Source organism: Stegostoma tigrinum, chromosome 18, assembly GCF_030684315.1.
Source record: "Stegostoma tigrinum isolate sSteTig4 chromosome 18, sSteTig4.hap1, whole genome shotgun sequence".
Lineage (NCBI taxonomy): Eukaryota > Metazoa > Chordata > Chondrichthyes > Orectolobiformes > Stegostomatidae > Stegostoma > Stegostoma tigrinum.
This window is the reverse complement of record NC_081371.1, coordinates 36591811-36619534: the sequence shown is the minus strand read 5'-3', so window position 1 is coordinate 36619534 and position 27724 is coordinate 36591811. Positions and strand designations below refer to the sequence as shown.

Sequence of the window (27724 nt, the reverse complement as noted above, 5' to 3'; positions counted from 1 at the left end):
AGTGAGGATGATTTGCAATGACTTGCTATTCCTGTGTCATAATAAAAGTAAGTACATTGCCACACTCGTTCTAAGGAAGGGTCACCGGACCAGAAACGTTAACTCTGTTTTCTCCTCCGCAAATGCTGACAGACCTGCTGAGCTTTACCAGCAACTTTGTTTTTGTTCCATAAGTTACAGTATTGCTTTTATTTTTATGCCTTTTATAGTTGTCTCCTGTACTTCTTAACTCTGAGCACTTAGATTTTCCCAAGTCCTATTTACGTGTTCCCCATAAACCAACTTTATTGGTTCCATTTGCTAATTGGGGTTCTCTGAGTTGATGCACTCTGAAGGAGGAATAACACATGCAGAGGGTATCAGACATCTCAGGCTTTCAAAAAGTCACTGTGTGCCTTCTATCCATTTCAACAGCACCAAATTTATTGACAGTGCTAAGATCCCTCGCTATGGTATTAGTTGAAACTTTTGTTCCAGAAGAACAGTCTCCTGCACCAGTGTAACTCTTCTCCAGTGACATTTCTACCATGTGAATTGTTCAGTAAGTGTTATGGTAGCAGATTCTCCAGGAGCTTCCAATCACATGCTGTGCTTTATATGTTGGGTTTTCAGGAGGCTCATGTATCTCTAACTCTCCTGGATGGCACAAGTGTGCAGTGACTGGAATGTTTGGAACCTGGAAGATTGGGCAGTGCTCTTTCCTGTTTCCCTCTTAAATCATGAAAGACTGCTTCACCTGTTTCAGAAGGAAGCTCTGGTTCCCTGGATATCTTGTTCTCTGACCCACATATCCTTCCTCAAAATCGACCAGTTTCTCGGCAAACTGGGTCAGGTCAAAGCACATCTGAGCACAAGCACGATATAATAACTAAGCAAAAAGTGAGTTTCAGCATATTTACAGTATTAATATTCTACAGAATTTGAAATATGGACATAATTTCACATCATTAATTCTGAAAAATCAAAAATTAAGTAAGGCATTGAAGGAGCTAATCAGGAATACTAGCTTGAACTGAAAGCTAATTGGTTTACTAAAAATATTATGGCCCTGCAAACTAGACTCACATTGTAAGTCTGGCAATTAATCTCAGTTAACATATGCAATTAACATGTTAATATTTTTTGCAGAATAACTTTTAAATACTCATTAATCATGAAAGTTACATAGAGAATAGTACTGACTATTAAATTTCAACTGATAGCATGACATTCTATTATTTCGTGAACATATTGTAATTAAAAATTCAAGGACGAAACCAATTTTTAATTAGAGGAAAACAAGCTGGTCTAGAAGTAAAGGCTTTGTTCAGACTTGCTGCTTTTAATGCAGCCCACATCTCGCATCCAAAGACTCTGGATATGAACATCTTTAATAAAAACCAAAAGAACTGCAGATACTGTAAATCAGAAACAATAAACAGAAGTTGCTGGAAAAGCTCAGCAGGTCTGGCAGCATCTGTGAAGAGAAATCAGAATTAACATTTTGGGTCCAGTGATCCTTTGTCAGAACTGAACATTGTTAAGTTTCCCTTACAATGCTTTTCATACAGTAGCCCAAATATTTGAGGAGCTATGGAGACACCACATCTTAACCAGAATGGTAATGTGACCTTGGATCCTGAAATCTACCCATTCTCTCACACATCTCATTTCCACCATGAAGAGAAAGGTGACACAGTGTGAATCAGGCATAGGAAAGTGATGACCTTATCCTGCAATGTGTGATGGACAACGTTTGTAAAGTAGACGTCGATGCTTGGAAAAAGCAGATCAAATGAGTGAAACTGTCAACCTGTAAAGCTATTTGGATTAATGGCGTTTTACATTTTAAAACAATGCAGCTGGCTTGTATCTCTTAGGTGAATAAAATTAGCACTTGCAATTGCTGACGTAATCCTAAAAGCCATCATTATAAAAATCAAACTGCTTTATTATTTTCATATCCTGTCATTATTACACTACGGATGGGTCTGTTTAATTGACAGCTCTAAGATGCTAAATGATTAGTTGCTTTTGATGTGTATTTATGAATATAGTTGTTTCATAAGGGATTAAATACTTAATGGGGATTTCAATATATTGACTGGCATTTTCATCAATGATGTTTTAATGTTTTTAAGTTTACAACAGATACATAGAAATTTAATTTATTTTATCCTACATATCTCCTGAGGTCTGCAAATAGTGCTTTGGCAAAAATGGTGCAAGGTAATGGTAATGGGGTGGCAATAAGCGGCAGAGGAGATATAAGGTGAAATGGAGCTGAGTGGAAAGTCATTGGTCAGAATGGACTGTATGAAGGGCAGGTTGAAAAAGGGGCATACAATGGCATGAAGGGTGTGGGAGGCTAGCGGGTTTGGTTGGGAACCTGGGTTATCATGCATTGACATGAAAGCATCCTGGGGTAACAGGCTCAAATCGTTTCTGCACCCATTCCCACCCAGAACTGGAGTTCCTGCAATTGGGGGCAATATTCCCCAAGGCGTGCATGATGAATGGGAAACTTGCCTGCTTTGACAATGGAAATCTAATCCAGTAGTGCGATAATCATAACAAAGCTAAATATTTTTTTTGTCAAATATCAAATTACATAGCATACATATTTGAAAACCCATAAGATTTGAAGTTACCGACAGTAATAAATAGAATCATACAAATGTACAGCACAGAAACAGATCCTTCGGTCTAACTTGTCCATGCAGACCAGATTTCCTAAATTAATCTAGTCCCATTTTCCAGCATTCAGCCCATGTCCTTCTCAATCCTTCCTATTCATATACCCATCCGCATGCCTTTTAAATGTTGTAATTATACCTGCTTCTACCACTTCCTCTGCATTTCATTTTGGATAGAAAATAAGTATAGCCAAGATACAAAAACAATGAAGGTACATAAATTACATTTCTCTGTGCAAGGCTTTTTATTTTCAAACAAATTTTACAATAAGATGACTGCTTACCATGCTGTACCAACAATGCAGCTCGGAAAAATTAATAAATAATACTACCATCCTGTCCAAAAACAAAATTCTCCAGAATTGTTATACTGCTTGTTAAATCACTTGGCATACTGTTCTACTAACAGGGCAAGACATAGTCTATTGATAGGATAAGGTTTGATTACTCTATCTGCATTAAAGTAATTCTACATTTGAAAGGGAAAGTTGCCTGAAAGGCAAAGGTGGAAGAAGAAAATCAAAATCTGGGTACAGTCCAAAGTGACAATAAGTGTTTGGGATCAGAAAGGAATCAATAAGCTGAATTTCCCCAGATCTTGAACAATGTTGGCAACAGTGAGTCAGTTTAAAAAATATCAGGAGATTGGAAAATGAGATTCTCAATATCAAGAGAATAAGTGTGATATTCTGCCGTCATAGAGATGTACAGCATGGAAACAGACCCCTTGGTCCAACTCATCTATCCCAACCAGAAATTCTATATTAATTTACACCATTTGCCAGCATTTAGCCCATATCCCTCTAAACCCTTCCTATCTAGGTACCTTTTAAATGTTGTACTTGTACCAGCCTGCACCTTCTCTGTCAGCTCATTCCATACATGGTAAGAAGAATATTAACAAGTGATTTGCCAAGAACAGGTCTACATGCATGCATTAATATCTAGGATGGCATGGTGGCACAAGAATTAGCACTGCTGCCTTACAGTTTCAGGGACCCTCAGGTTCAATTCCAGATTTGGGTAACTGTGTGGAATTTGCACATTCTCTGTATCCGTGTGGGTTTGCACTGGGCGCCTCAGTTTCCTCCCACAATGCAAAGATGTGCAGGTTAGGTGGATTAGCTGTGCTAAATTGCTGCGTAATATACAGGCTAGATAGATTAGTCATGGTAAATGCAAGGATGAGGTGGTTCTGGGTGGATCTTCAGAAGGTTGGTGCAGACTAGATGGGCTAACTGGCCTCTATCAGTATTGTAGGGATTCTATGATATCTCATAATACTTAATCTCATCCAGAGTGAGAGGGATAATTGTTTTTTCTATCTGAGCTCTCCTTGTGAGTGATGTGAGACCCTTCAAAGAGGCAATTATATTAATCAAGCATACACAATTCATCTGTACATCTGTAGACATCTGTAATCATAGCACCCTGCATGTGAAGGGCATGCAGTTTCCGACTTCATGCGATACAAATCTTGGTCAGAAGCAATCTTGATCATGTCACTATTCAAAAGTCTATGTAGAGACATTCCATGACCCTCCTTGTCAGAATTCTCTACATCCTACCGTATATGCAGGAGTATGTTAAACTATCATTTGTGTGTGATGCAAATACCGTCTCCTTGCATTACTCAGAATCTGTTCTGTTCCTGACACTCTCCATACAGGTTCCTTACTACGGTGTCCAATGGATCCCAGCACAGCCCGGGATGGGGAGGGGTGGGGGAGGCGGGGGGGGGGGGGGGGGGGGGGGGGGCGGTCATTATCACTGTGGCTGTGATGCTTCAAAGGTGGACAGAAATTGAAAAAGAACAGATGTGCCAGCAAATCCAGGACCCGAAGATACAGGAAGCCCAGAGTCTACTGTCCTCGATGTTATTTCTTTCGAATGCACTGTCACCACAAACTTCAACTGTCCCAGCACAGTGTCACAGAAATGTGCCATCTGTTGATAGGGTACTTGTGATCTGAAGAGGTCATTGTTATTTATCCCAGTGTCTGTTAAGATCTGACAGTTAAATTCTTATACAACTGGCTGCTTTCAGAGATCTACTAAATACATGTGTGGGACCTCTCAATCCTCATCCCACATTTGAGTGCATAATATTTTTGTGGGCAGACTTCTTCAACAGTAATGGGTTTGACCCCATCATTGTACAAGGTCATCTATGGTAAGAGGTATCACATCTTTGAAATCTGTGCCAGCTGTCTTGATTGCTGTCATGGTGCCTATTTCCTTGAAAACACTTATGTTTTTGCATCATTTCAACGACTGGGTGCCTTATGAGAATGGTTACTAGGAGACGAGGACTACCCTCTGCACCAGTAACTGAAGATCTTGTTACACAGCCCCCATGAAGGTTGGATCAGTCCATGGTAGCCTTGCAGTATACTTCTGTCTGCTGCATAATACTACCATACTGTGCTCCACACAACTGAATTAAGTACGGACGTGATGGAAACTGAACAGTTGGGAGAACAGCAGCAGTCTTCTGAGGAGGAAGTTGAGGACTTTGAGCAAAAGGAACATCATCACCTACAGATAGAGCGTTGCTGTGTTGGGCACAAGAAGCTAATGGGACTAATTTTTTTTTGGAAAATCACCACCAAATCACCTGTGTCACTAAGGACTAGATTGAATTTACACCCAGTTCCAACTGATGAGTGCACTGACGATAAAATTGATGTTGTTCGGAACGCAAACAGCCCTTTTGTTCCCGTAGCAGAAGCGGCTTTCTTGCTTTGTCCTTTTTTTTCAGTTTTGTTGTTCTTCAATAAAAGAAAATGAATGCTTGAAGGTTTTACAGCTTGTGATGCTCCCAGTTAGAATAGTGACAGGATGTTGTGCCAAGCTGGGCATTGAGAAAGAGTAGCACTCACTTAGGAAGTGTTCTAACTTTATATGGTGCTTAGGACAGGTATCCTGTGTAGCTTGGCACTTGTACTGCAGTTACCTTGACAGTCAATCAGACAGATGATGTGAAGTGACAATACATTTAAAAACAGAAGCTTGCATTTCCAATGAAGTGTCATCCTGCTGCCTATGTGCCCTCAGAAATATTTCTTTTTCAGTTCCTACCCAGAATGTCGACTGTGAAGGGCTATTCATGATTGGCAGCATTTGACCTAGTCCATACGTTAGCTTTAAATATGGCAACAGCATCAAAAATCCCAGTGAGTCTAGGCAGTGGTGAATGTTTTCGCCATGGCTGAGTGCATGATAGCACGAGTGGAGTGTAATAGAGGTATCATCATTCATAATAATTGGAGTAGCGTAAAATTGTGTGGGAAAACTTGCTGGAGCTCACAGAGCGACTGCCTCTATGAAGCTGCCTAAAATTGACACTCAGTTGATTATGTAAAATTCTACCAAATTAGAGAGTAAGTGCAAATGCTAGTATTCTCTATTTGTAAATAGCCTTGGGTAAACGTCATCTGTATCAATGCATCATTTCAGGCAAATAAGTCTGGAAGTATAAAGAGGAACCAACATGAATCTAGAAATAAAGCAAAGCTTTTATGTTGCTGTTTTTTGTAATAATAATTCCAAAAAAAAATTTAATGAGGTGGATGCATTACTTTAACTAAACAATGAAAAGCTGGATGTGCCGAGGAAATCCTCACTCCCCTCTTCCTTCAAAATCCTCTGTGGAATCATTACCCTCACCAGGCTTTTGTGTATTCCTCTCGATATTTCCTTCTTTGATTTGGTATCTTTTCTTTAAGTAAGTGAAACACTTCGGGTGCTCATCTAAATTTTAGTATAAATGCAATTTGTTGCTAATGCAGACACACTTTATAAGGTGGCTTGGGCAACCTAATTGGTACTCCATTGGATAGTTCATTGGCACTCATTGCAACCTTCATTTGGGTGACAATGAATGGTCAATATGTGAAGAGATGAGAGGTGTTAGAGCTATAGATGGAAATTTAACGGAGGGGAATCATAGAATCCCCATTATGTGGAAACAGACCATTTGGCCCAACGAGTTCACATTGACCCTCAAAAGACCATCCTACCCAGAACCACCCCTCTACCCTACCCCTGTAACACTGCAGTTCCCATGGTGAATCCACATAGCCTGCAAATCTCTGAACTGTGGGAGGAAACAGGAGCAGCCAGATGTATTAAAGATCCAGTTGATGTACATGTAAAAAAACTCAATCTTCTGACAGGTTGTTGAAAGCAATGAGAAGTATTTTTCAATTTTACTCAATACACAATGTTAATTAGCAAATATTTTAAATAAGACAATCACCAAACAGGGTGTCTTTCTCGTTCTTCTGTTTATCGTGTTCTGTTTGCATTTTCTGCAGAGTGGTTTGTACGCATGAAACAAGCTTAAATGGGATATTCTGCAGTGGAAAATATTGTTTATGAATAATACAAACCTCTCATGGTGTTTCTTAATTTAGAATGTCTTACCTAAATATATGAGAGTTCAATTAAATGTGCAAGGCAAGATAATGCAAAGTTTAAATTCTGCGGAATATAATCTGAGTTGAAAATACTTGAAATGTCTTGAAGTCTTCAAGGCAGGGAACCAGTCCTGTCACTGGGGAAGTTGGCAGGAGAAGTACCCAACCATGCCAGCTGTTCTACAGGTATGCAATTAGCTGGAGCGGAGCCTTTTGCCCTTCAATTGGGCACAAGACCCAGCTCAGAAAGCTGTCAGCCCAGCTGATTGGTCAGAAGGTCTTCAGCCCCAGCAGCACTACTATGAGTGGTGGTCATTGCTTGGACTACAAGCAGTCCCACTATCAAGGTGCCAGATAACCAGCACACATGGAAGTCCAGGATCTCACGATGGAGCCGGGAGGGAAGGTTTGGAGTTGACGAGGTTGTGGTTTGAAGGGTAAGTAGGGAGAAAGAACATACAGTGGGACCTTGGGGCAATATGCCCAATCTTGATAGTCAGCCAGTAATGGAGATACTCTCCCTACTCCACACACCTGAGGCCTTAGATTCAGACAGACTGCTGGTCTTATTCTTTATTCCTTAACCTGCCCTTCCAGCCTTGCTTCTTCTCTGACCTATAACCTGCCACGCTGGCTTCAAAGTGAGGCTAGGGTGTAAAGTGGCCCATAAGTGTCCATTAATTCATCTCAGGTGTCTGAACGGCAGGTCACTTAACAGGCCTTCTAGACTTCCATGTCTCCTTTCCCCCTGCAACATCACCCCACTAACAGTATTGTGAACAATTTGGTGGTGTTTTCACACCTGTCAAATTCTGCTTGTGGTGAAACTACATTTCTAAGGAGGTAAAGATACGCTCCTTGTATTTTGATAATTTTAAGAAACGCATCATGAGTGGCAAATTGCATGATTGTTCAAAGTTTATGTGGCTTTTGCTCAACTAAAACTTAACAATGTCTTTTTTAAAACATATTTATGAATTGCAAAACTCTGTGCTGCCATTCTACTTAATTTCTCTGTCTCCATAGTAACTTATCTTATCTATTTATCTTTGCCTCAATAGGGGAATGCCTTCACTGTTCTCCACTTAAAATGAAATCATAAAAACCTGTTTCTGCTGTGAATAATGGACAAAAGACATTTTCTTTCATTATTACACAGAAGTAGAATTATTTACCATGATTTTACAGAACAACTCACTATATTTACGATGATCCTTCGACCTTTGTTGGTATGATGAAGAAAGTTTGATATAAAACTGAGCTACTTTATGTTCCCTAATGCTAAAGTCGACATTGCATTACATTTATATGCCATGTTCCGGTCGTTTTATGTGACCGCTATTTCTAGCTTATTTTAAAGATGGCAGATATTGTAAAACTTAATTTCTACCACACTACCAAGACAAATTATATGTCGAGAGGATTGCACGCCAGTAACATAATTTCAAATTTTTATACAACAAAATCTTAAAGAAATTGCTTGAATTTTCCATGACATTTTTGTTCATTAAGCCACTGGATTTGGATCAGAGAACAACTGTGGCATCAAAATATTTTGATATATTTCCAAAATTAATATTGAAACAGCTGCATCCTTTTCAAAGTCTTAAAACACAGTGTATGTGCACAAAAATTCAAGCAATGGAATTTGACCAAAATTATGCATCACTATGATATGAAATCTACAATATAGTCAGTTTGTTTTAAAATCTTGTTGTTATGTTAACTTCATGTTGGAAACTATTGTTTTCAGATAAACATTGAAATATATTTATTCTAAATAAAGTGTTTATAAATTTTGTTTTACTACCGCAACATAACATACCCAATCTTGTGTCTGTAATATTGTACATAGCTGATCGTATTTGCATTGAACCTGGTAGAATCCCATAAAATTCATTTTGATTTTCAATGTTGATTATTCAGGTTGCCATTTATAAGTGACTTTTTTTGTGTCCTCACCTTTATTTTTCTTTTATACCTGCATGTTGATGTCTTAATTTGCTCAACTCAACTTGAAGTCATTCTTCTCTCTGTTGATTTGCAACATGATAGGAAACTGCCTATTAGTGGTTTTGTTTTGTAATAATAGGAAATCTGTCCTTGCCACTAAATTTATAATCACATATCCAAGGAGCATAACTGTGCTTCGGATCTATGGCTTTAGGAGCAGAAGTATATTCTATTCATTCACGGGATGTGGGCATCACAGGCCATTCCTTGCCCATTATTAATTGCCCAGAGGGCAGTTAAGAGTCAACCACATTGCTATGGGTCTGGTATCACATGTAGACCAGAAAAGGATGTCAGTTTCATTCCCTAAAGGTGATTAGTGAACTAGATGGGTGTTTCCTGACAATCTTAATTCCAGATTTTTATTGAATTCAAATTCCATCATCTGCCATGGCAGGGCTTGAATCTATATCCCCAGAACATTGCCTAGGTCTCTGGATTAACAGTCCAACAATAATACCACTAGGCTATCACCTCTCTGATGGTCTTTATATGTCAACAAACACTTCAGCGTGATCGAGATAAGAAGATTTATAGATAGTTGAGTTGAATGGCAGTTGAATGGACTAAAGAAAATAGTAGAAGGAAATTTTGGGAGTATAAATTTTCTGATAGTTACCATGGTCCTAAGCTGATTCATACTTGCACAGCAGGTTATTCTGTTGGGATTAATTTAGACTGATATCATACCTCAATCTCCAAATCTACATCAGCATCTCATTATTTTTTGCACACCAATTCTTCCTATTTTTAAGGTTTTCAGAACATACCCCTGTAATGCTACATTTCACCTTCCTCCAGAATTTTGACCAAATAGGGGGCTAGTAAGCAAAATGCTCCACATTTTGTATTTGATGCTCAAAATCAAAATTTACATGGCATTTATTTTCATTAATTTTATTTTACAGTGCACTACCAACTAACTTTTACCTTAATCGTCTTCTTATCATACTATCTGAGAAGGAAAGTCATCAAACTGGTTATCTGAAAGGATGATCTAATTAAAGCCACTTCTCTGCTCTATCTGCAAAACCCTGCTTTCATTTTTCAAGATCCAATTCCAAGTGGAAGTTACTCTGGAAATCTACTTGAATCAGTCTTTTGTGCCGAGCGGTGTGAGTTTGCACTGGAGCCCTGTGGCAAGCCTTCTGCCTGGTCTGTCTCTGCACCTGGAATTCATATAGCTACCTTCTGGCCAGCACTGATCAGTTAAGTGGGCACACATGCTTCTTTATGACACTGTGCTACACCAGTGTCACACTGCAGCATATGTTAGCAGTTTATGCGGCAAGCAGATTGCATGTGCTGCAACAGTATGGCCACATGGCTGAAAGTTTGAGGGAAGTATTTTTCTGTCCTGTCAAGGTGCACTGTCATTATACAGAGCTAGTGGCTTGTGAGTCAAGGACATGATCTGAAATCTATCCAAGGGTTTGGTCACAATCAGCCAGGGAATCAGGTTTTCAGGGTCAGGATGACAGTCCAGGAAGTGAGCTGTGGCTAGCTCTGACCAATGACAATGTTATGCTTTGCTGGGTGTTAGGTTAAGAATGGCACTGACTTGGACAGGGTTCAAACATGCTAAGCTGCTAACGACTGTTAGCCTGAGTAATTGCAGTTACTGTGACAGTAGATGGCACTGAGGATGGCATAAAGGAGTAATATATTTATGAATGAGTGATAATGGGAACTGCAGATGTTGGAGAATCCAAGATAACAAAGTGTGGAGCTGGATGAACACAGCAGGCCAAGCAGCATCTCAGGAGCACAAAAGCTGACGTTTCGGGCCTAGACCCTTCATCTAGCTCTCTGATGAAGGGTCTAGGCCCGAAACGTCAGCTTTTGTGCTCCTGAGATGCTGCTTGGCCTGCTGTGTTCATCCAGCTCCACACTTTGTTATAATATATTTATGAATAGGAGTTTCTATTTCTAATGAAGCGTCACCTCTGCCACCTATGTGCCCCCAGAAGCTTTCCTTTTTCATTTCTCTCCCATTATGTGGACTGTGAAGAGCTACTCATGACTGACAGCAATTGAACTGGTGCACAGCTGAGCTTTAAGCATGGTGCTGGTGTCAGGAATTCCAGAAGATCCTAGCAACGGCAAGTATTTGTGACATTGGCAAGTGTAAGAGTAGCATCATAGAGCCATGGTGCAGATACAATGAGATGAGCAGCAGAGAGTTTCATGAGATAGCTCACCAAAGATCACAGGGCCGACACCTCAACGAAACTCCCCAAAACTGACAGATTGCTAATTTTTGATAAAATTCTATCGAAAGTATATTCTTTTTAAATGTTCAACACTAACTAAAGTATGAGGCAATGATAATCTTTACTTGTAAAAGTCAGTGTCTCACTTGCAAAACCTGCAACTTCACAGTCTTTATGTATTAAAATATCAGTTTTCAGATGTTACGTCACCATTCTAGGTAACATCATCAGTGAGCCTCCGATGAAGCGCTGGTGTTATGTCCCGTTTTCTATTTATACAAATCTACAAATCTTCTCAAAACTCATTTATCACGTCTTTCAGTGAGGTTCTAAAAAACAAAAGCTTCTGGAGACAAGACGACTGATAATTCGTTGTCAATGGCACTGACAATGTGACCTTCTTGCTCCAATTTTAACTGTGGACGGACATTTTGTCAAGTCAGAAATGTGCAGTTGATATTTAAAAATCTCCTACTTTGCATTTCAAGTCAATCCAGTCACTTTTTATTTTTATTTTTGAAGCAGGTTTTCACTTTTCTCCTTTAGTAAGACTTATCCAGCCACAATTTTTTTTCACTTGGGATAATAAGTAGACCAGAAGGCTGTAACCTTCACAACTGTCTCAGCTAACAAGATCTGTGTTTCCAACAGCGTGACAATGGTAATTTAACACATGATGTAACAACCTAAACTGACCCTGAAAAGAAAAAGCCAATCTAATCACCTGGACTAGCAGGAATGGACAAGCACTAGATTTTAGCAGAAGAATGGGAGTATTATATATAAATTCAGACAATGCATTTGTAAGCTTGTGGAATGCAAGTTCCAAAACAGGCTTATACCTCTTGAGCAAGAAATTTAATTCAAATCAGACCATGCCAAGGGTGGAATATAAAACAAGTAGATCCAGTAGATCTTCATAAACGATTTAGAATACAGATAAAATTCCAATGCACTACAAAACCAAATATCATTAAAGAAAGGTATGAAAAATGTTTGAATTAAATGGTGAAATATATTCTGTGGCTTACTCCCTGCAAAGCTGGAGACAGAACAGATGCTGTTTACGATACTGTTGAATGGCAAGTGTGGGTAATATTTATACCTTGCATATTTTCTATTTGATTTGCCATTATTTTATACATGTAAGTACATCAGCTACTGAAAACAGTTTCGAAACTTGGGTACAGTAAATGACAGTATGTATTGTATCCACCTATTACAAGCCAACCAATACAGTTCTTCCAACTATCAAAGTTGTTGACTTTGCCTTCTGCCCAGTTTGTCTGTTTTGCACCCACTCATAGTGTGACATCAAACCACATGATAAAAGACCTCATACAAAAATTTATTTGTAAACCTCAGCAAAAATTATTGATTCAAAATGTTATTAGTGACTATTAGAGAAAGGAATTGTTGTTTCCTAGTTTCTAGTTTTTAACCATAAACAAAACTGTAACTTGTTTTCAATTTAGACAATTATATTAACCGTAGATGCGACAGTAGAGAACAAATTGGGGACAGTAGCATAGCTTGTTTTAAATTTATGCTGAAAACTATTTTATCCTAGAGGTTTATAAACTGCATTTAATTTCCTCAGACTTATTTAACCAAACTAGAAGATAATACATTGCAACATGCTTCATTTCTGTCAGGCTGCCTACCATTCTTGTGCCTGTTATGTTTGATAAACTAATTTGACAAATAGCAAAATACATGTTATCGCAGGCAGGAAGAGGGACAAAAGATTCCAAATTAAATCAACAACTTACAATAATTTCCTGAAAAGTAAAATTTGTTTTTAGTCCAGTCAGCTAAGCAGGGTATTAGGTAGTTAAAAGTGATCATTTGACTCGCTTAATGGTGACACTGTCAATATATATCGTCTGTCAAAAACACAGTCAAGTCTTGGGTCTAAAACTAACAACGTCCTTCCTTTAATATACATATTGGGTCTGATGAAGTTATTGGCCCACAATCTCAAGCGACTGTAGCTTTGACACCAGATAAATTCATATGAAGATGGAGTTAAAAGCATATGAGGCCGCTCAAGGGCTTGTTCAAAACAATTGCTTGTTTTTCCCGAACCCAGAAAGAAAAGACCAACACTATACCTCTTCATCTCAAATCTTTACCATCTAGCCACTCATGATCCTGATCCACACACTTACACAAATGCAAGTTGAGCAGGAAGACTGCTGGCAGGATGTTAATGACCCCAGTGGCTAAAATCACAGTGGTGTCAAGCTGCCTTAGGAATCTAAGTGAAACCAACAGTTAGTTACCAGAAACCTCCTGGCTGTTAAAGTCTTGCCTATATTTTTAAAAATTATTCCTTCAAATTCATACTCTGGTCGTAAGAAGAGTGTTAATTTACTTCACAGCTTTGATCTTGCATATCCATTCAACTTCTCCCCTTCCGATTTCATTACTTTTTCTTGGTAATCAACAATAGCTTTTAATTTTGGTTTGAATACTAGACTTGCTAGTGGATCAACTCACCACCCTATGACATGTCACACTCATTTGATGGAAAGGAAAAATGTGCAAAATATAAAATGGGCATATAACAGAATCTATGACAATGGGAACTGCAGATGCTGGAGAATCCAAGATAACAAAGTGTGAAGCTGGATGAACACAGCAGGCCAAGTAGCAACTCAGGAGCACAAAAGCTGACGTTTTGGGCCTGGACCCTTCATCAGAGATGATGAAGGGTCTAGGCCCGAAACGTCAGCTTTTGTGCTGCTGAGATGCTGCTTGGCCTGCTGTGTTCATCCAGCTTCACACTTTGTTATCTTATATAATAGAATCTAATTCAGTTTCCTGCTAAACTGATTTGGTTAAAATCACTTGCACTGTCTGAGCTTATACTTTACTGCTTTTTAATCTTCAAGTTCTGGAAAGTGCCTTCAAAACTTTTTTTTAACATGAAAAACGATCCTTTTTTGTTATTTGGTCTTTAAATATTGGCACTATTGGCAATCACTAGTTCCTCTGAGAAAGTGGTAGCATTATTTAGTTCTTGAATTGCTGAAGTCTGTGTTTGTACCAGCTTAATATGACTGAATAGCTTGGTAGGCCACTAGTAGTTAAGCTTCAATCTTATTAGAGACCAAAATTCTATATTGGATAAGCTTAGTAAGGAGGCATATTTCGTTCTGTCAAGGGTATTAATGAAACATTTCGATTTTTACAGCTTTCCTAGAATTTCAAGGTCATATACTTTAATTTCAGCTTTTTATTTCATTTCATAACAATTTGCAGATCAAATAAAAGATCACCTGGAAATAATGGAAAAAGTTTCTCAATGCATAAGGTATAGAGTAATGAATGTAATAGAAAATATTAGGTCTTAATGGTAATAAATAAACATATGACAACAAAAATCTGTTTTATGAATGATGTGGACTGCTGAATTAAAAAGGCCAAAATCAGTATTATTATACCTCTTCCAAAAATGTTCAGCGTGCAATTATTTTGATAACTCTTTCAGACAGCATATTAAAATCATTCTATGCAAATATGAAATTGCACCTGCTTCATTAACAAGGAGTCATGTCATAAATAAAAACTGGCATTACCCAAGGAGAGCAACTACTGAAGACTTTGAGGACTGCGTCTTACGTATTTTGCGGGGGGGGGGGGGTTGGTGGTGCATATTCAAGTTACATTAAGTTTTTGGAGCTTTTTTCTCACCTTATCTTACTAAAATTACCACATGAATTACCTATCCTATCCTTATTGTGTCTCTTACAATTTCTGCCCCAATTACCATGCACTGTTATCCCAGCAACTTGCCATTCAGCAGATACCTGCCCAAAGCTGGCTTCCTTTGTGCTCATGTCATCTTTGGAAGGTTGCAGTACTCCTGGGCACAAGTTTGCAGTCTGGTGTTGCCATTCACCAGCAATGCCATGGCACAGCAGCCACAAAGCCACACTGCCGACAGCACTTCTGACAGTCGCTCACACATACAACCTGATTCTCTCATTTTAGTTGTCATTCACCCACCAGGCCACACACTTTGCCTGTTCTTGCTCACACTCTGCCTGAACACCCTCTATGTCAGCACTACCTTGTTCCTGATGCCCACTGGAGACCTATTGCTTTTCAGTGTCCTGTTAGAGAACATCCCATATAGGCAGGCAATCGGACAACTCCAACGCAAATGTAACCTTTTATTTCCAGAAGGAAAAGGGAACAGAAGTGATGTCATAAGAGGATGAAATGCACCACCACAATTCCAACCTGATTCTGGCATCATGACCAACAAATAATTTACAGTACACAAATGGTCTGCTGCACCCAGCTCTCGTCTATTGAAAACAGGTGACAATGAGGTTCTCTGTGATGTGTAGCAGCCATCACACCTCAGCTCTGTCATCTGTTCCTCCTTCCAATCTCCATGCTCTCCTCCTTGGAAGACAGCTCTCAATCCCTCAGTTTTTCTGTTTCCAGGGCAACACCCCATTGACTGCTCCGATTGTGCAGAGCACAGAACACCTGGATGATGTATCACACACTGTTCAGACTTTAATGAAAGGACCTCTCAGGCTACAAGCAACAGAAATCCATCTTCTACAGACCTACAGTCTGCTTCATCACTGCCCTGGTCGAAGCATGGAAAGCATTAAACCCGCACCCCACATCAGTCAGGAAGTCGCACAATGGTATCATCAGCAGTCAGTGGATCTTGTCTTCTAGTAACAAGTCATGTAAGGCACTGGAGGCTCAAACACACCCTGGGTACACAGGAATACTCCGGAATGTCAGAATCATGGCAACTGCCGGGTTGTGGGGCACACCCCTTCAGGAAGTGGTAATGTTGATCACAGATCATTAACTCCCGTTGATTTATTCTGCAGTCTGGCCATACAGTATTCTTAGTGTGACATGTGTAGCCAGCTACGTTCCCGAATCCTCCTGTGTGAGCTGAAGCACTGGCCCCCGTCAATGGGGGGAATGAAGTCAGCTAGTGGCATGTACCACAAATGACACTAGTCACTTTCCTCATGCAGGACTGAGAGATCCCACGCAGTTTGCTCATTGTTCCCTGGATTAAGCCAGTCACATAGATGTTCGGCACCACAGTGACATTGACAGCCAGTGGGAGAGGGTTGCCTCCCTTTTCTGCAGCCCTCTGGTCCTGCTCCAGCATCCGACACAGTTCGATGACCACGTCCCAGGGCGTAGTGAGTCACTGGTGGCTGCTCGCAGAAAATGCAGCTGGGGCTGGAAAACTCTGGGCCACCTGCACAGCCCTAGCATCCTGAGGGACCTTACGTCAGTGGCCAAACACAGCCAATGCCCCCTCCCCTGGCAGGCTGGCCGCTCCTCTTCCTCTGTGCTAGCCGTCTGCTGCTGATTCTGAGGTTGCCATCAGCCCTGCTCCTCATGTATCCATCTTTGCCTTCTGAGGAGGGTGATCACAACAACATTTAGCCCACCGGTGTCAGAACAAATCGCTCTTGGTGGAAAGTAGCTAAATTAGGCACAAAAGGAGCGAAAGAGTTTCTGCGACCCCAGAACGGCATTCGGTGGCATACTCTCCTTAAGGGCTGAGCACACGCAGTGAGACATGCCATTCAGTCTCATGTGCCATAGGGCTAGGGTTAGCTGTTCGAGTTTACTTGTCTAGTTTTTTCAATGCCCAGCTTGCTTGTTGAGTTTGGTCAGATAGAGTTCTGATTATTAATGAGGCGAGAGTGACAAGGCCAAAGACAGAAGTTGCTGGAAAAGCTCAGCAGGTCTGGCAGTATCTGTGAAGAAATAAACAGAGTTAACGTTTCAGGTCCGGTGACCCTTCCTCAGTGGCAAAGTGTTAATCCCAGTCGATATGTTTCTAATTGCTGCCTATCGAGAATCTTGCCATGTTGCTTGTGAGAAAACATAATTTCTCTGGTACAATCTTCTTATAATTGCTAATTTCCTTCACCTCCGGCTTGGATCTCTAGTTCTGGGATATTTCTTGTATTTTTCTCTGTGTAAACAGGCACAAAGTCGTCAATCAGCTACTCTGCCGTTTCCTCATTCTGAATTCTCCTGACTCTGCCTGTAATCTGTTTTAGTCAGACATTTCCTTTTTTAATACCTCCAGAAGCTATTACAGTTAGTTTTTAAGTTTTTTTTGCTACATTCATTCATATCCTATTCTCCCTTTACCTAGCCCTATTCAGTTTCTTAGCAATAAAGCTTTACGTCCACAGAATTACTGCTATTTCTGGCATCTTAATGGTCTTTTCTTTCAATCTTATCCAATCCTGAACTTCTCTTGTTAGCAATGGTGGACTGACATCTTTGAATTTTTGCACCTCCATCGGATATACAGTAGCTGTAAGTCGTCATAGTTCTTTTAAAGACTATCTGTTGCCTGTGTTCAGTCATGTCTGTTACTGCATTTTTCCCAATCCACTTCAGCCAATTGGTGCCACATACTTTCATAATTTCCCTCGTTCAAATTTAACACCCTTGCTTCAGAATAAACTATTCCCAGCTTTAAAGATAATGTGAAATTCTATCATATTGCACTAACTCATCTCTAAAGGTTCTCTTGCAAGAAGACTATTAATTAGTTTTTTTTGCATAATATTAGATCTAAACTAACATGTCCTCTCATTGGCTTCTTGATATACTGCTCACAAAAACTTCTTGCACACTTCAGAAATTCATCTTCCACAGCTTTCATATTTAATTGGATTTACCCAATCTTTATGTGCAGATTAAGGCCACCATAACGGTGCTGCCCATGCTAAATGTTTCTCTCATCTCTTGATTAATGCCATGCTTCACACCGCCACTACTATTTGGTGGCCTATAAAAACTCAGACTATACTGTCTGCTACTCCATGTTGTTTCCTAGCTCCAGCCAAACAGTTCTACATGTTTCATGATCCTACATATTGTTGTTCAGATCAGAGATCCTCGTGTACTGATCCAACTCCTTATTATCAGCACAATATTAACTTTTTTTCCACCTTGTCTATCCTTCATAAATGTTGAATATCCTTGAATATTCAATTTCCAGTCCTGGTCACCATGCAGCTATGTCTCTGTAATGGTAATTAGATCATACTCGTGTATCTCTACTTGTGCCTTTAGATCATTTGCCTTGTTGCAAATCTGCAATTAGGTATTGTACCCCTAATGTTGTCATTTTGTCATCATTCCAATTACAAATCATACTTGATGCTCGACTTTGTTTCTCCTGTCTGCTAGCCTGCTGAGCGTCATTTCAACATCAATTTACTTCCTTTCAATTTGGGTGAGCCCTCAGGTTCCCTTCCCCCCAGCCAATCCTTCTCCAGCCACCACCTATCCCAACAGTCCTCACAAATCTCCCTGCAAGGATATCAGTCCCAGCCCATTAAGGTATCATCTCGTACATCTTGTCCCTCTCGTACAAGTCCCACTTACCCAGAAATGATCAAATTCCTCAGAAATCTTATGTCTTCCTTCTTAAACCAGTTCTTCAGTCACTTATGCAATAATTAAATCCTCTTGTTCTTAAACTCAACTACATGAGGCACTGGCTGTAATTCTGAGAATATAGCTCTTGAAGTCCTGCTTTCCTTCCTAACTCCTTGAAATCTGCATACAAAACCTCATCCCTCTTCCTATCTACAGCATTGATACCAATGTAGATAATGACTTCAGGCTGATCTCTCCAGAAAGAAATTCTGCAGCACCTCAATAACATCTCTGACTCTGGCATCAGATAGGCAATACACCATCCTGGAGTCATGTTTATTGCCACAGAAGTAAGTGTCTAATCCTCTAATAATCCCTAATCCCCTAATACCATAATGCGTTTAAAATTCCTGATAAGTTACATTTGGGATTTCTCTGATTTATGATCTATGCCAATTATTTTAACATGTGAATCATCACAAAGACTCTTCCTCCAAGACTGATGGCTAATCTATCACCACGGCATAGGGACTCTTATGGCACAGTGGTAGTGTTCCTGTCTCTGAATCAGAAAGGCTGGGGTTCAAGTCCCATGTACACTAGAGGAATGTAACAACATTTCTGAATGGTCAGTTAGGAACTCCCCATCATTACACCAAAGTTGTGCTTGAAATTCCTGGAAATTTACATGAGCACCTTATCAAGGATAAATGTGTTTTAATTTGTCTTGTTTATACATGAGTATTTAAGATTGACATCAGATAAATGGAGGTGGGATTTTAGAATAGACATAAAGAAAACAGGGAAAATGCTGTATTTTGAGGTGATAGTTGACAAAACTCCTGAAATTATGGAGCTAGATTAAAGCAGAACACCAACATACATTTGGTAATAATAGAACAATTCCTTCAGCATTAAAATAATTTATTCTTTCTCTGCTGTACCCAACTCTAAAAACCTACTGACGGCCCATGGCCCCTATGCATTACACTTAACAAGCTTTCCAAACATGATGCCTTTTCAATTAGGTAACCTACTTCTTTTGTTGCAGCTCAGATTAATTTGCTACTTGGATAATAATATAGCATGCTTTTCAGCATGGAGAAATCAATACTGACTGCAGTTTCCAGGTAAAAATTTGATCCTTGTGAAATGATGGTCAAACATAGTTGCTTTCTGACTGTGATACTGCTATCCAAGTTGCTTATTTTCAGTTATGCTGAACTTACAAACCCAAATCTCTGTGGTTTTCTACTTCCATCTGTTAGCATTCTAGCCTCTGCTCAAGCCTTAGCCCAATTGCTACAGTAGTCCTTATACATGCCTGTCTCACCGCCTCAATCCACTATTCCAATGCTCTTCCAGTCTTTCAGTCAAACTCTACCTAAACATCAACCCACCCAAAATTCTGCCAGCCGTAATCTAACTAGACAAAGTCCTGCTTTCCACTTCACCTGTGCCCTTATTTCCATCCACCTAATGGCACAAAGTTAAATTTCTTTCACAATGTTGAAATCCTATTCAATGCCCTGTACCTTTGTGTCTCATGGACCTCTTCAGTTCTATAACTACATTCAAATTCTATTTCTTTTCATGTCTCCCTTTCCCTTCTCTTTACCTGTGATGGCAAAGCTTTCAACCAGCTTGGTCCAAACAAACTTAGCATATCAACTGTCAATTAACATGAAAATGAAGTATGAAAATCTCTATAGTACATTTTTAAGGGCAGTGAGTGCAGTTACCAAACTTCACATGGTGCTTCATCATAGAAAGTGAACTACAGAATTTAAGTTGTAAATGTGTTGCAAGATAAAAATATCCAAGTTAAAAAACAGCAAATCTGCTAGCAAAACTAAGTCTGATAAACATGATAGAGATAGAGAAAGCATTATACTTTTTGGCTTCAATTACTTATGTAAAGTTATTTTGTCACATGTGTACCATTTAAATAGAATATAGACACTTCTTAATTTAGAACAATGTAACACATAATCGAGGGTGATATCTTTCTAAGTATATGTACTGCAAAACTGATAAAACTGGAATAGATTACAGTTGTACACACTGTTCTATGAGGGCACGCTTTCCGAAGGCGATTTACAAGTGGTTCTTGTTTGAGAAGTACTCATGATTATACATTGTCTAATGGAGATTATTATGAAAATACTACATAAATACAGTCACAACACATACTGTCAATTTTCAAATTCTATGATCTGATTTTAAAACCTAAAATCTATCAAAGGCTAAAATGGTTTAAAGAGAATGAACACTGACTGAAGAAAAGACCATTGATTGAGGCAAGTTCAGGGAACCAAAGGGCATTCAACAAAACTATCTGAACTAAATTTTTCATTTATCTAAGGATATTGAAACCAGTCCACTGAGTCAGGGGTCAAGACACTGGCATATACTGTTTCAATTTTCATGCATCTGACAAGATATCCATTTTGCACGTGAAAGAATTGCTTGCGAATGTCCAGCTTGGACAGACAATGCAGCCACACTCACAGCTACAAAAATGAACGATATTTCCGATTGTGCTTTTCAGACCAGCACAGTAGAGGAAGAATTATGGATTGGTAACAGCAATAACTAAAAGTCTCTCTGTCTGTCGCTCTCAATTTCCTTCTTATCATTTTGAAAACAGAACTTGTGAAAAACAACTTGAAAAAGCAACTATTTACTGAGAATTCAAAGATATCTACAGATATTACAACTGCTAAGGATACAAGAGATCCATCAAATAATTGGTCTCAGGTTAAAATCTAACACCACAAGGACGCTAAGGGTCTTGAAACTGCGTAACCATTATTCCTTCTGTCTATACCAGACATTCTCCTTATAAACTTGTTCCCCTTATACCTAAATAATAAAATTTCAGTTTATTTTACTCAAGAAAACATTGTACTTGACTCTTTAATTTTGACAAAGACTACTATTTTTAATTAGAGTATGATAGCTGCATGCTAAAAGAATAAAAAAAATTGTTGCGACCAACTAAAAGGTTTAAAACCAGAAGAGCCAATTCACCCCTCCTCACTTTGTTGTGGCAGTACTATAAAAGCAAATAAATAGATATAAAGCAATGGAACAAGCTTTTTTTTAGTAATTGTGTTTGAAACATAGCTACATAATCTCATGTCAGAGAGGAATACTAATGGAACTATTTAAACTTCTTAGGCTTTATACAATTTTTGCTTAAATGAATAAAATTTACTCCTAACTATATAAATTGAAATTTATGTTTGGACATTGAATTTCTTATGTCCCGTTATTTTATCAACAAGCCGCTGCTGCTAGGGAGATAGTATTTTCTTCACAATCTGTTATTGTAATGTGTGACATCTCATTCCTGAGAGTTCAGTCTGTGTTCTATGTATTTTTAGGAAAGGAGTTCGAGTCTGATGATTACCTGTACTGCAGTCAGAAAGTGTTGTTGTTCTAAAAGATCCCATAGCATTATTCTGTTGTGGCCAATATTTACCCCTCAACCAACAACAAAGACAGATTTACCTGGTCATCATCACACTTCTGCCTGCTCAACTTTACTGTCCCTTAATCAGTCAATGCTTTTTCTTTATGACACAATTACTTTGCTTGTAAAGCATGTTGGGATGCCCTGAGGCTACAAAAGGAACAATATAAATGCCAGCGATAACAAGGTGTTCAGCTGGATGAACACAGCAGCCCAAGCAGCAAGAGAGGAGTAGTAAAGCTGACATTTCAGGTCTAGACCCTTCTTCAGAAATTTTAGACATTTCTGCAGGGCCTAGACCCAAAACATCGGCTTTCCTGCTCCTCTGATGCTGCTTGGCCTACTTTATTCATCCAGCTCTACACCCTGTTGTCTCAGATTCTCCAGTATCGGCAGTCCCCACCATCTCTGATCAATATAAATGCCAGTTTTCTTTTCAATTTGTGGTCTTTTGCAAGCACAGAACTATGCTTTTAACATCTCAAGGAAGCGCATATGGTACCTTACAGTTGCGAGACTCAGGCACAGACACGGGAGTATCATTTATGAGATGTAAACACTGCTGGCTACACCAGTATTTATTGCCTGTCCCAAATTGCTCAGAGAATAGTTAAATGTAGGCCACATTGCTGTATGTTTAGGATCACACACAGGCCAGATGATACAAAGATGACAGATTCCTTCGACACAGGACATTAGTGATTCAGGTGGGTTTTTATAACAATCAAAGTATGGTTGCTAATAGGTCAGTTTTTTTAAAAATATATAATTCAAACTTCACCATCTGCCATACTGTGATTTGAATCCACATTCTCAGTCTTTTAGCCTGGGATTCTGGATTATGGTCCAGTGACATTACCACTACACCATGGTCTCTCCAAACATGCAAAGGTAAGCCAAAAGGCTTCTTAAAAAGTGATAAATCCATTCATCTTTTGTAAGAAAGTTTTTTGCATTTTCCTTTTGCTTTTTAGTCCAAAACAATGAAGTGTGAAATTCTACAACAGCTCAATCAGTGCAATTTTATCTCCAGGCTACTTTTCAGTGGTAATAGTGTGAGTTAGAAACCCACCTGTTGCTCTAGAAAAGAAATCCAGAATATTTTAACTCTCAAGCATCATTTAGATCTCTCTTACCAGCTTTCTACCTATCCAGCAGGGAAATACCACCACTATCACTGAAACCAGCTAAATAATCTGCACAATTTTAAATGCCCACCAACCTGGTTTTCGCAAGATGGGAATGGTTAAAATTGTAACAATGTCTTATTACAGGGGACATTCTAATGAGGTACCCATTGATTGAACGAATTATGTAACATGAACACAGATAACAATAAGGTACTTAGGTAACAATGAATTTACACTGCTCCACAATACAATGAAAGGTTATCATATTGAGTTGTGATTTCCACTTTAGGTTGACATTTATATCTGTTATTACTTTGCTCAGAAACAACTCAAGTGAGACAGGGAGTCAATGCTCTTTATTGTCTTTCAAATATCATAAGTTCAGGGAACAAAATCAGTTTGAGTTAATTTCAATATTTGCAACATAAGTTAATTAAAAACAATTAAACCATGTAGATTGAACAGGTTGCATAATTACACACAAGTTCAGGAAATCTTAAATTAAACAGAGTGTAGCAGCACAGTGAATCAAGATCATTTACAATGACTGGAATATTTAAGGTGTAAAACCTTTTATTTGAACTAGGATATGAGAGATAAGCAAGCTATTTTCCGACACTGTACAAAACAAAGATAGAACGAAAGACAAAAGACTAAAGCCAGGTATGCTGTTTCAGATTGTATAATGCAACAATAGGGAGCAAAATCAGACATCCAGCAGAAAAATGCATGATATGTTGGCAAAGCAATTGACATTAACACGAGCATTTGGCAGGCACCAATCGCAAATTCCAGATTAGTTCATAATTTGGGGCCCCTCCCCCTTCTAAATGGCAGATTGGTCCTGGGCAGCAGTAGGACATAGAAAGGGGAGAAGGACAGCAGTCCCTGGTCTGCATGTGTCGACAGCATTCTGGTGGAGCTACGAAGAGTACTCTTGCTTCATACAGTTCCAGGTAATTTTTAAAATGTTTGGTGGCCATTTCTTGAGATACTTCCAGAGACCATATCTTGCGTTTTGGTTAATATACTCCACCTCTTGAATTAGGGTTTCATGTAGCCAGAAAGAAGGTGTTCCTGAACCTGCATGTGCATGTGATCAGGCTTCTGTATTTTCTGATTGATGGAAGAAGTTATACGAGATTATTACCAGGGTGCGATGGGTCTTTGATGATGTTGGCAGCCTTTCTGTGGCAATGAGCCATGTAAATAGAGTTCATGGATGGAAAGCTGGCTTCCATGATGGTCTGGGCTGTGCACACCACCTTCTGTTTCTTACATTCCTGGGCACAGCAGCTGCCATACCAGGCCATTAGACACCTAGACGGTATGCCTTCAACGGTGCATCTGTAGTAGTTGGTGAGGCACCTTTTGGACATGCCAAATTTCCCTGAGCCACCTGAGGAAGAAGAGGCATTGTTGTGTTTTCTTGACTGTCACATCTATGTGGGAATTCCAGGACAGGTCATCAGTTATTATCACTCTGAGGAACTTGGTGCTCTTCACCCTCTCAGCCTCAGTTCCGTTGATGTAGATGGGGGCGTGTTCTCCTCCTTTCCTTCTGGAATCAATGATCAGTTCTTCAGTTCTGCTGATGTTGAGAGACAGATTGTTTTCACTGCACCACAACCCAAGTCATCCTTCTCACTTCTGTATTTTGACTCATCATTGTTAGATATCCATCCGCCTATGGTGGTATCGCCAGCGAACTCATAGATGGCGCTCGTTTGGAATTTGGCAACACAGTTGTGGGTGCACAGGGAGTACAGTGGAGGGCTGAGGAGACATCCTTGGGAGGCTGCAGTGTTGAGTGTTATTGTGGAGGAAGTACAGTTACCTATCCTCACTGATTGCGGGCTATGGGTCAGAAAGCTGAGGATCCAATTGCAGAGGGCCTTATATTATGTCATAAGGTGTGTGATTTATATATATATTAGTATATGTACTTCGGAGTTTTTGAATTTTCAAGTAGTGGTATATAGGTTTTCTGTATGTATGAAGGGGTTTAATGATGAACTTAAGCTTCTTTGTGGACATAATATGTGAGATATGTGAATAAGGTAAAGAGTGTAGTGCATTAGGCTTTCAGACTGAAGATCCTACAAGTTTTTTGGAGGGGAAGTGTTTAGCAGAAACAGCCACAGCTTAGGGAAATACCTTTTTTTGTGATAACAAGGTGTAGACCTAGAAGAACACAGCAGGCCAAGCAGCATCAGTGGAGCAGGAAAGCTGAAATTTCAGGCCTAGACCCTTCTTCAGAAAATTCAAGCAGAGGCTTGGGGACCGCTTTGCAGAACACTTACACTCCGTTTGCACTAAACAACTGCACCTCCCAGTTACGAGCCATTTGAACTCCCCCTCCCATTCCTCAGATGCCATGTCCATCCTGGGCCTCCTGCAGTGCCACAATGATGCCATCCAAAGGTTGCAGGAACAGCAACTCATATTCCACTTGGGAACCCTGCAGCCCAACGGTATCAATGTGGATTTCACAAGTTTCAAAATTTCTCCTCCCTCTACCACATCCCAAAACCAGCCCAGCTTGTCCCCACCTCTCTAACCTGTCCTTCCTCCAACCTCAAGCCACACCCCCATCTCCTACCAACTAACCTCATCCCGCCCCCTTGACCTCTCTATCCTTACTGGACTGACCTATCCCCTTCCTAACTCCCCACCACACTCACCTTTACTGGCTCAATCCCTGCCTCTTTGACCTGTCTGTCTCCCCTCTTCTTCTCTGTCCATTTTCAATCCGCCTTTCCCTCTCCCTATTTATTTCAGAACCCCCTTCCCTTCCCGCATTTCTGAAGAAGGGTCCAGGCCTGAAACCAGCCTTCCTGCTCCTTTGATGCTGCTTGGCCTGCTGTGTTCATTCAGCTCTACATCTTGTTATCTCAGATTCTCCAACATTTGCAGTTCCTACTATCACTGAAACATTTTTTTTGTCTCAGCTTGCACATTTTGCAGAAGCTCTGGCTGAAGCTGGATATGTAAAACAGTTGCTCCTGAGAAGGGAAGATGCTTTTGGGCTGTTGCAAAAGATGTTCCCCCACTGTAGTGAGCTTACTTTACAAGTTCTGGACAAGAAGTGTTTGTTTAATTGTTGACGTGATTATTTGAAGCTTAGGAAGTCTAAGTTCACAACAACAACAGAAGCAGAAGTTGCTGCAAGCTCAGCAGGTCTGGCAGAATCTGTGAAAAAAAACATTAGAGTTAATGTTTCAGGCCCGGTGACCCTTCCTCAGAACTGATGGCAGCTGGGTAGTTGCATATAAACTGACATTTTCCCCACTAACTCTGATCTTTTCTTCACAGATGCTGCCAGACCTGCTCAGCTTCTTGCAACTTCTGTTTTTGTTCCTGATTTACAGCATCCGCAGTTCTTACAGTTTTTATAAAGTCTAAGCTCAGTTGTACATGAAGATTCACAAAAGTGCAAATTAAAGCCACAGTTAAATAAAATCTGATGATGTAATAGAAAAGAAAATTCTCTCTGGTGGGGTACTGCAAAGTACCGTTGTTGGCATTAATAGGATTGCATTTTGCATTTTGAAATCTTTAAATCTGTATAATATGCAAATTGTTTGGCTCATTCTATTGTAACTTAATTTCTTTTATATAACAAACTTCTCATTTTATTGTTAAACCTGGTTCAATAGCAGTGCATGTTTGCGATTCAGTGAAAAACCACCTCATTAAAACCAAAAGGCATCAGACAAATTTCAGTCAGGGATCTGACTTATCAAATAATAACATCAGCTGGGACATAACAGTAGGTAAGAAGTCCTATACCTGTTTCAGACTGGCACCTAGCGACATGTCTAATACTGAACTGGTTTACTTACAGGGAAAATCACATGTTGGAGGTTTCCACCTGTAATGTGCAATCATTTTGCAACAAAATATACATGAAGACAAATAAAACTTCTCTTCCAGTTTATTTAATATTTTGTGAAATTTTTTCTTGTACATCTTCAAATGAGCACCTAGTGTTTTATAACATGGTTTTAATGTGACAGTACTGGAGTCACCAGTGTCATGCACATCAGCCCAGCAGCAAAAGTAACACCAGAGTAAACTTGGCAGATTTACGGAGGAAGTAAATTTACTTTCACCTTCCAATGTAGCAAGAGTTCCTCAAGGGTTTCTTCTGGCTATTCAAGGGTCATAATGTAGGTAACGGGTGTCCTCAAAATTTGAAGCAGTGTAAAAATTGTTTTGTTTTAGTACAAAGAAGTTGACTATATTCTTCTGTGGTACAAATTAAGCTGCTTTTGATAGCTTAAGGTTACAGTGGAAATAAATGTGAATTGCCTTGATTCCTTGCATGCCCTTTTGCTGGAAATTGCCTGACTAATAATAGAAGTCTAGTAAATTTATATTG

The 27724-nt window shown here is 39.5% G+C and overlaps 1 protein-coding gene across 2 annotated transcripts in view; it reads right to left on the bottom strand.

The window, feature by feature from the left end:
• kcnd2 (potassium voltage-gated channel, Shal-related subfamily, member 2) overlaps nucleotides 1-27724 on the bottom strand; it is a 456602-nt gene that overhangs the window by 188028 nt on the left and 240850 nt on the right. The window lies entirely within an intron of this gene.